The sequence below is a fragment of the Triticum aestivum genome, chromosome 7D, assembly GCF_018294505.1.
Source record: "Triticum aestivum cultivar Chinese Spring chromosome 7D, IWGSC CS RefSeq v2.1, whole genome shotgun sequence".
Classification (NCBI taxonomy): Eukaryota; Viridiplantae; Streptophyta; class Magnoliopsida; order Poales; family Poaceae; genus Triticum; species Triticum aestivum.
In genome coordinates, this window is record NC_057814.1 from 94,810,429 (window position 1) to 94,819,933 (window position 9,505).

The 9,505-nt window shown below is 49.1% G+C and overlaps 1 long non-coding RNA gene across 1 annotated transcript; it reads left to right on the forward strand.

The window, feature by feature from the left end:
* Positions 1-1,194: 1,194 nt before the first annotated feature.
* Positions 1,195-3,940, forward strand: LOC123168799 (uncharacterized). Its single transcript, XR_006484516.1, has 2 exons — positions 1,195-1,379; positions 2,530-3,940. It is a non-coding gene; the product is annotated as an uncharacterized lncRNA (long non-coding RNA).
* The last annotated feature ends 5,565 nt before the right edge of the window (positions 3,941-9,505 follow it).

Genomic DNA, 9,505 nt, shown 5'->3' on the forward strand with positions numbered 1-9,505 from the left:
ATTCTGTCGCACGCATCCAAACACAAATCTTGTCGGTCCCAATCGCACGTGAACATTTCTTTAAATGGAAACATTTATAGAAACTCGCAACAAAATTTGAAAACATGATTTTTTTTAATTTGGTGAACAAATTTTGAAATGGGAAGAATTTTTTAAACTCCCAAACATAATTTGAAAACGTGAACATTTTGTAAACATATAGACTTTTTTTGAAAAGCGAACATATTTAATAATATGGGAACATTATTTTGAAAAGAAAGAACATTTTATGAATTTGTGACCAAAAAATAATAACAAGAACGTTTTTGAACTTCTGGACAATTTTAGAATTTTATAAAAGAATTTGAAATTCTTAAGAACAAAAAGAAATTAAAAAGAGAAGAAAAAGAAATTGAAAAATAGAAAACAGAAAAATGAGGAAAGAAAAAGAAAAAGAAAAAAACAGAAAAGCAACAAAGAAGAAGCAAACAGACAAACCCAGTGAAAATCGGTTCAAGAACCCTCTAGAAGGTTCCCAAAACCGGACGCGTGTGCTATGTTGTAATTGGGCTGGCCCAGGATCGCTAGTCGCTCGCCCTATGTGCGAAGCGTCGACAACTCGACGCAGCGAGCGTCCGTTAGGAAATTCCGCGTCAAACTGCCGGCGCTTCACACAGGCAAGCGACCGGGCAGCGACGCTATGGGCCGGCCCAGTTACGTAGACGACAACCCCAAGTAGCCAGCCGGTTTTGGGAACCTTCTAGAAGGTTCCCTGAATAGGCTTTTGTTTCTTTGACCCTTTTTTTTGTTTCTGTTTTTGTTTCTTTTTCTTCTTTCTTTTCTTTTTTTCGTTTTCGTTTTCTGTTTCTTTTTTCGTTTTTTTTTCAACCTTATCTTATATTTTTTAAACTAAGTTCATGTTCGAAAATTGTTCTTAATTTTTAAAAAATGTTCTTACTTTTAAAAAAAGTTTGAAATTTCAAAACATGGCCAGAAATTAGACTTAGCAATATAAGAAGAAATATATAACACAAGCACATCACAAGATCTATCGTGTTTCCTCAAGATATTTTCTTATGACAAAATCATACAATGATGGAAAACTCTTTACTTAGACCGACTGATTTTTGTCTAGTGCAAACCTCCCCGCGAGCCGTCCGATCAAGTTTGATCGTGCGGCGCTGGTCTCTCTCTCTCACATCCTGGACAGTCTCGTTGGCTCAACCACGCCGCAACCACGCGGTGTCTCACGGACAAGAAAGCAGAGGTGTCAGATCTAGCAGCAGCTGATGCAAGAGGCGACGCGGCGGCCAGCATCTGGAGCAGCAAAGCCATGGCGACGACAGGGAAGTGGAAGCGTGGTGACGACTTAGAGCATCGACCGACCCTCTGCCACACAGGTATTTCACACCCGCCCCCAAATCGAGCTGAAATGCTAATGTCTCGGTTCAAAATTAGAGGTACACATGCGGGGGCTCGACGAGCGGCGCTCTTGGGGCGGAGGGGGACCTGACGGCGCGGCGATTCTAGGGCGGAGGAGCTCGCCAGGACCATTTAGATCAGGGCCGATTAGGCCGGAGGGGGGTGCTGCATAGATCATGCGTGTGTGGTTGATTTGATTCGTTTCAGATAAGGAATCCACAGCCAGCGCAGCAATCCACCGCGGCAGGGGGTGTGATATGGGGTTTCACAGCTGCAGGAATGTAGTGTTCATTTTCAGAGCAACAACAAGAATGTTCTCCAGACTGAGGGAGGTGCTTCAATTCAACACAGATTAGTGTTTCTTTGTTCATTTTCAGAGCAGCAACAAGAATAGTTGTTCTCCAGACTGGGATTGGTGCTTCATTTGCGGCACATACTAGTGTTTCTTAGTTAATGTTCAGAACAGCAACAAGAATGTTGTTCTCCAGACTAGGAGTGGTACTTCATTGCAGCACAAACTAGTGGTTTTTTTGTTCATTTTCAGAGCAGCAATTGTACGCATCAGCAGGAATGTTCGTTCTTCAGATTGGGATGTGCATTTTGTTTTCTTTTTTCTAGTCATGGGTCTGATTCTATGCAACTTCTTTTCTTTTCTTTTTTCTAGTCATGGGTCTGATTCTATGCAACTTGGGGAACGGTGTTTCATTGCAGAACAGACCCTAGTGGTTTTTGTTCATTTTCTAGGACTCCTTTTGGCAAAAATGAGGCTTCAGATTACAGGCATGGTGTGCTAAATAATGTGATAATGATTCATTAGTACCTTTGTTTCACCAGCAGGCTTACTTCTATTGTATGTTTGCTGCTAGACAATGTGTTTTCTCTTAGCAGCAGTTGCATGTTTAGCTGTCAATGGACAGTGGCCAATGGATGACATGCATGCAGTGGGGGTTCATATCCGGGGTGTTGTGTTTTTTTGTTTTATTCGTAGCATAACATGCATAATGTAGAGGTAGTGACATTTTAGCAATGTTGTTTCATCAAGTAGTGGCCAATTTAGAGATACTGTGGTTTTTTATCTAGTTGTTCTACCGCTGCTGTTGCATAGTTCATAACGTTTTCTCCTTGCAGAGCCTCAGCAATGTGAAGATGAAGATTCTACTGATGGATTATTATAACATAGTTTTCAACAAGCCGCTTCTATACAATTGCTGAGAAAAATCAAGGGCGGTCTTAAGTGACTGCTGCTAGCCAGGGCTGCGTCGGGCGCCCGTTGCGACGGGCATCGACCATCCTGCGAGGGGCCGTGGAGTGGCTGTTGTGAACCGGCCGCGGACGTTGCGAATGGTGCTGCGAAGGGGACACACAGTGGGCTAGATTATTGCTGGTTGCTATGACACTGAGTGGTGAGCGGCTGGGGCAGAGACTTGAAGCATCGCCTAGCCGTCGGAGCATCAGCGGTGCAGCAAATGGAGCATTACCAGTGCTGCGATGGAGCTTTCGATAGGTCATCGGAGCATCATCGGGCCGCCAACAGTGCTGCAGTGGAGCTTCTCGGGTTGTCAGAGCATCGCCGGAGCATCTCCGGTGCTGCAACGGAGCATCGTCGGGCCGCCAAAACATTGTCAGTGCTGCAGTGGAGCTTCTCGGGTTGTCAGAGCATCGCCGGAGCATCTCCGGTGCTGCGACGGAGCATCGTCGGGCCGCCAAAACATTATCAGTGCTGCAGTGGAGCTTCTCAGGTTGTCAGAGCATCGCCGGAGCATCTCAGGTGCTGCGACGGAGCATCGTCGAGCCGCCGAAACATCATCAGTGCTGCAGTGGAGCTTCTCGGGTTGTCAGAGCATTGCCGGTGCTGCGATGGAGCATCGTTGAGCCGCTGAAACATCATCGGTGCTGCCGTGGAGCTTCTCGGGTTGTCAGAGCATTGCCGGTGCCGCGACAGAGCATCGTCGAGCCGCTGAAACATCATCGGTGCTGCGGTGGAGCTTATCGGGTTGTCGGAGCATTGCCGGAGCATCGTCAGGCCGTCGAAACATCATCGGTGCTATAGTGGAGCTTCTTGGGTCGTCGGAGCAACGCCAGGCCCGAAACATCATCGGTGCTCCGGTGGAGCTTCGCAGGCCATCGGAGCATTGCCGGCGCATCGCCGGTGCTGTGACAGAGCATCGTCAGGCCGACGAAACATCATTGGTGCTGTACTGGAGCTTCTCGGGTCATCAAAGTATTGCCAGGCCGCCAAAACATCATCGGTGCTCTGCTGGAGCTTCGTCGGCCGACTGAGCATTGCTAGAGCATCATCCGTGCTGCACTGGAGCATTGCCAGGTCATCAAAGCATTGCCGAAGCACCGCTGACGCTATGGAGGAGCATCGCCTGAGCTGTCGGGGCATCACGAGCAGAGCAATGGAGCATCACCAGTTCCTTAAGGAATTACGCCCGTGGTGTTGGGACAGTAGTGATGTTGTGTTGGTGGCTGGAAATGCTGCAAAGAGACATGGGGGCACGGTGGATGGAAATGATAGTGTGATCCTACCAGGGAATCAAGCGGCCCAAATCAAATTCTATTTACGTAAATCAACGGCTGGCCAGGCGGTTGATCTTTTCGGAAGGTCAGCCGGCTGACGCCTAGCAGCCGCCTACAATGATACCAACAGAAGAAAAACTTATTGAAATTTTTTCCACATATCCAAGCACTTTAATACAATAGAGGAAGGAATATATGCTGTCCCGGGAAAATTAGCCATCCCCAAAACATGTCCATCAAAATCAATAACCATTCCTCCAATGCTAGGCTAAGGTATTTAAATTGCCAACATCAGAACTATGAGCAACATAAGTTAATAATTAGTATTTATAAGATAATCACGATGAAGATATTATACCTCACAACCAGTGAATAGATAATGATGACGTTCGTATGTAGTTGGGCCCATGAAATTAACACATCCTTGAGCAATTGTCAGGTTTAAACATTCATCTCTACCGAGCACAAGTATCTCCTGACCGTAGTTTATGTCACTACTAAACCTAGGAATCTTAGCACACAAGTCTAAATTAACCTTCAACAAGGCAATATTGGTGTGCTTGTCATAGCGAAACAAGATTGCAGGTACAGTTGTCTCATCTTCATCCAACAAATGAGCAATAATCTAAAGACAGATAAAAATATATATATTATGACAAGTGTTATTTAGCATACATAGAAGAACAAAGGTATTCATTTGAAAACATACCTCAGCATCAGGTAGATACTCATCTGTACCTGACCACTGGGTTAGGGCCGTATATTGGGCAGATGATCGTGCCATGAGTTTACCATCTGTAGATGCAACAATAGATAAAAGAAAAACAAAAACTATAGATGCAACCTAAAAAGCACGGATACGGCGACACGCATACGGGGACACAGGACCATACGGCATTTTCCAACAACAGCCTATCGGGGGCACGGCAAGTATATATGAAAATAAATAAAAATATGCCATGTAATATAGAGTTAAAGACAAAAAAATAACGAGAAAGAGATCGCCCCATTTAGCATTAACTCTCTGAACATAAGCCCACAGAGGATATTTCGGTTTCAGCAGTAACTCTCTGAGCAGCTAGTGCCATTTCCTCTCCCATTGTCAAGAGCCACTGGATGCTACAGATTAATGTGCACCGTCAAAACTCAAGCCCTATCTCTCTCTGCCCTAACACTTGACCAACCCGCCACTCTCTTGCCATCGCCTCTCCTCCCAGCGATGGATCTCTCAACTCCCCCGCAGCAGCTCTCGTCACCACCCTCCTCCCAGCCTGCTCCACTTGCCGCTGCAGCAGCAACAGCAGCGGCGGCCAGCGCTGCAGCGGGGGATGCAGAAGCAGCAACGGCGGCGGGGGCGCAGCAGCAGCAATGGCGCAGTGGCGAGGGCACAGGCAGCAGCAGCATTGCCTCAAGTCAGACGAGGGTGCTGCTCCGACTGGTGGATTAATCTTCCATTAGTCATCTAATTTTATTCTTTGCGAGTCCCCCACGTGTCGCAGCCATGTCCTTCCTTTTTTTTTAATTCGTAAAATATGGCGGGATACGTGTATCCCTGCGTGTCCGAGGGTGTCCCCGTGTCCGGCCGTATCATAACGGGGATTCGGCAACTTCTTCTGCCGTGTTCATGCTTTGTAGGATGCAACAATACATAAGAGAAAACTCAAAACTATACAGAGACACTAAATAAAGGCAATGTGTTACATACCGACATAGGACGAAAAACTAAAAATAACTTTAGCCGCTTGGAGGATTGTTTTTGTTGCAGACTCACAAACACTCTGCAAGTTTGCATTCACCATACACGAACCACGAATAGACATATCAAGCGTTACGATCTGTTGTTGGCGCTCTGCACATTAACATGCAAAAAATGGTGAATCAGTCTACTGTGTTCAAATACATATCATCTTGAGCAAAATAGACGTTTCATTCATTATTGACTACTGTTTTTTGTTAGAGGTGCATAGCTATCCTAGCAATCACTAATCAGATAGTAGAATGAAAGCAGAGTGTATGCATCTCCCAAACTTACTTCTTTTTGCACGGTACTTGCATTGGAGCTCGTCGTAAGCTTCAAGGGCATCCTTCATCGCAGGGTCATGGGCATTCTCTGGGTTTCGGATGTAGGCGGGGGGATGAGGCCAACGCAGTGGAGAGCTGACCGCAGAGGAGGAGGAGGAGGCATGCGATGCGCCTGGTGAAGCTGGGGCCGCCTGCTCGCCCGTGCTCGTAGCGGCTTTCTTCTTGCCAGTTCCCTTCCGCTTCTTGGCGGTTCTCTTCCGCCCCTTGGATCCCTCGGAGGGCTCCAGGGGGACTTCGCTCTTGCCTCGCTGCTGCGATGCTGCGGCCGACGGCTCCGGGGAGGCTTTCCTCGTGCCTCGCTGCGATGACGGCGCGGCTTTCGGTTGGGCCTCCAAGAACAGTCGGGCACCGGGGTGCGCCGCGGCCGCCGCCACTTCCGCCGCCCTGCCCTCGACCTAGATCCCGAAATCTCTCCCACCTCGTCCTGCGTGGTCGGCATTGGGCGTGCTTCTTAGGGTTTGGTTGGCTCGGCCGACCACAGGATCGCGAGATCGCCTATGTCGCGGTATCGGTTCGGCGACGAGGTGGGGGATTTTCGATTCGGGGAGAGAGGGGGAGTAGAAGACGGGAAGACAAGGGTCGGTCGGTCGGTTCGGCACGCGGCTGCCTGTCTCCACGGGATGAGACGGGCAGGACACTATATTCCAGGCCAGTACTGGGCGCCGGCGCGCAGGCCGAAAGTTTGGGCCGGACGCCTAGCAGCCGGGCGATGCAGGCGTCTTTAAACCGCACGATTAAACCATTCCAATCTCCTTCCTCATGGCTGTCTTCTTTCTCTCCCCCAGTGCCTGCTTTCTTGTCGCCCCTGCCGTAGATCCACGCTCGCCGGCCGTCCGCACTCCTCGGAGATCCTGCGCTCGTCGGCCCCTCGCGCTTGCCGGAGATTCACGGTGGCCATGGATGCAGCTGCGCCGCCCGTGCTCGTCGGAAATCCGCGCTCGCCATGGATGCAGCTCCGCCGCCCGCAATCGCCATGGATGCAGCTTCGCCGCCCGCGCTCACCGTGGATGGATCCTGCCCTCACCGCCCGCGCACGCCATGGATGCAGCTCCACCTCGCCGGCGATTGACTGGTTCCAGCAAATAGAATTGCCCGTTGTAGCATTTTTCGTTGTTGGTCGTAGCAAAATGGAGACACGGTTGCAGCAAAAAAAAACGTCGCCAGCGTCGCTGGTTGTAGCTCGCCATTGCAGGTAGCAACATTTGCATCTAAAATGAACGGATGTAACAAAAGCCGTTGCCAGACATAGCAAAAACCTATGATGGTTGCAGCAAAAAGTCGTCGTCGCCGTCGCGGGCCGTAGCTCAACCGTGATGGATGTAGCAAAACTTTATGCCGGTTGTAGCAAAAAGTGATGCTAGTTGTAGCAAACCCGCGACGGGGGCTGTGTGTTGTAGCAAAACGTGACACCGATTGTAGCAAGATGTTATGCCTGTTGTAGCAAAATCTATGCCGGTTGAAGCATGTAGCAACTGCGACGCTAGTTTTCGCTAGGAGCAGCACCGCCTCGCCCTCGTCGTCCAGTGTGTGCCCGTGGTTACAGGCTTGCAGCTCCGGCTGCAGCGCCCTGATAGACGGTTCCCGTAGCTTCGATGACGGGACTCGATGCTATAGTTGGCGGGAGGCCATCGCTGAGATCCATGAGCTTGCATACGGCCATGGCCGCAGGGAGCTAGCGGGGATGCGAATTGAGGAGGAGGGATGGGAGAGGGCTTGCTGGCCATGAAAGAGAGGCGACGTTGGGCGCCGTCGCATGCGAGAACTTCGCCGCCGGTGAGAGCTTTTGAAGGTTGCGAGCAGCGTGAGGGAGGCCATGGAGGAGCAGAGCTGCGATGGCTGGAGGTGGAAGAAGATGAGGAATAGTCGTGCGGGACCCATCATGTACACGCGTCTTGCGTGGGGTGGTTGTTTCATAGCGCGTGAGCCAGCATGGCGCACGAGCCGGCGAAAAGATCGGCCGGCCTGCCGGTTGGAAACGTTTTCCTATATTCCAGGCTACCACACGGCCAATCCGAATCCGTTTCCCACCGGTTGCTCAGCCGCCAGGAAGGCAAAATTTCACGTTTTAACTCTTTTCTAAAAGTTAATCGAGATCTGACCTCAGTTTATAAAACTTTCGGGTTCTGACCCTTTTGCTACCGCCAGGGTCCATGGCGGTAGTGTGTAACAGCCTACCGCCAGGGACCTTGGCGGTAGGAATACCCCTACCGCCAAACAGGCTGGCGGTAGCCTGTACAACCGGGGAAATATCAGGTGCTCCCATCCTTGGGTGCTCCCTATACTTCAAATCTAAAACATCAATTTTAAATGTCTCAAAAATTCTGAAAAAAATTGTGAATGTTAAAAATGAATGTGACTACACCCCCTAAAAATTTCAGGTCCAAACTCGAAATGTACATTGAGAAACAAAAAAGAAAAATTCAGATATGAATAGTATCAAATGTTGCTTTTGTCTTTTTACGACAATATTCATGCTAGATTTCACATTTTTGTTTCTCAATGTGCATTCAGAGTTTGGACCTGAAAATTTTAAGAGTTGTAGTCACATTCCTTGTAAACATGCATATATTTTTCCAGAATTTTTTGAAACATTTAAAATTGATTTATTTGAAGTTGGAGCATGGGGAGCACCCCAAGGATGGGAGTACTGAATATTCCCCCCTGTACAACCCTACGGCCAAGGTGCCCGGCAGTAAGTGCAAGCATGCACTGTTTCATACTTAGGAAAAAATTTGGTAGGGTGTGCAACCCTACCGCTAGGGATCTTGGCGGTAGGCTGTTATACCCTACCGCCATGGACCCTGGCGGTAAGAAAAGGGTCACATCCCAAAAAATTTACAAGGCAAGGTCAGATCTCTATCAAATTTCAAAAAAGGGTCAGAACACTAAATTTAGCCACCAGGAATGCAACGGAATGGCCCGCCGACCATATCGGATCCCGGGTCATGTCAACTCCAACGCGATCATCAAATCGCCCACAAATATCTGCAATAGGGGTCCAATATTTTTTTGTCAATCCAATAGCAGTCATCAAATTATCCGAAAGTATTCAAACGTTCAAAATCCCGCAGAACCGAACCCCAACAAAAAAGAGGTATACGGGCGTCCAACAACGCGGATCCACCCAAAAACCTCTCTACTGCCACTCTTATTGCATCCTATCGCTCTCTACGTCACATTCATACCAGTTAGACTAGATGGGACCGAGCGGGGCGGCTTTCCACCCTCATTCATGCCGGACATCCGCCTACCCGGCATTCACACCAATGCAGCAAAACAAGAAACCTACTTCGGCCACCCACATCAACCCAGCGATTCGCTTGCTCAGGCTATTTCAAGCCGACTAGCAACGCCCAAAAAACCTACCGCCCCGAGCACCTTCTCACTCCGTCCCAGCCATAGGCCGACCGCCGACCAATCATCTCGGTAGAGGTCATTGTTGCCACACCATCGAACCAAGATCGCGGCTGAGGTCCGCGCCACAAAGGACATCGCCAGG